The following is a 987-nucleotide window of genomic DNA, read 5'->3' on the forward strand; positions in this document are numbered from 1 at the left end:
ATGTGTGGCAAAGAGCTCCCCTTCTAGGAGTGGAAATTTGAAATCCAGATGCTTACAGAGGACCAGGAATTAAGTTGCCCCATCTAATTACAAATGGCAGTGTTAGACAATGTCATTGAGATCCAAGAGGGCAATGGTCATTGAGATACACTGGAAATGATGTCCAGGTATTAACAAACTGTAATAGATGTTGTAGATGTTGGTCTGAAATGGACATATTGGTCAAGCAGAGCTCTTTGGTGTTTGCTTTTAAGAAAAAACTGTTGTGGATGTGGTAAAAATTTGTCAACTGTCCATTGTGTGGTAACTCGCCCTGACTTCAATATTGACAAATTGACTGCAGACTATGAGCTTGTAGAACTCCCCTAATGTTTCACCCAAGGTTAAAGAAACAAAAACAAACAAACAAACAAAACAAAACCACCAAAAAACCCCAAACAAACAGCTTGGAAATAATCTGGATGGAAAAAAAATAATTGAATGATCCTAGTTAAGTCCCTGAAGCACCATTTCAGGACTGGTTACTATCCTGCTCAGATCACAAGAAGGTTGCTTATTTTACACCAGAAAAAAAAGCTATGGAGACACCAAAATAACCATTGTTTTTTACCTCTTAAGAAGCAAGCTTAAAGCTCCTAGGTACTGAACTTTTATATGTAGAAACCAAAATATAGTTTAGCCAATAAGCAGCAGCAGCATTATCTGCCCTTCATTACAGTGTCAGTGAGCCTTAATCCTGTTTTAGGAAAATCATCCTTAAAATTCAGTCTCACTACACATCTAACTTCAGCTTCACTCATGAAGAAAGCCTCTAACAGGAATAAGCATAAGCTTCTTTGAAAACATGTACAGAGAAATCTACTGGAAACCTTTCTATTTCCTTCAAGAGAATAATTTAGCAAGAGTTTGTCTTGCTGTGTATAAATTCACCTTTTCACAGACTACTTCCCTTTTGATTTAATCCTTCTTGAATAAGAAATGCAAGGT

Source organism: Geospiza fortis, unplaced genomic scaffold (assembly GCF_000277835.1).
Source record: "Geospiza fortis unplaced genomic scaffold, GeoFor_1.0 scaffold405, whole genome shotgun sequence".
Lineage (NCBI taxonomy): Eukaryota > Metazoa > Chordata > Aves > Passeriformes > Thraupidae > Geospiza > Geospiza fortis.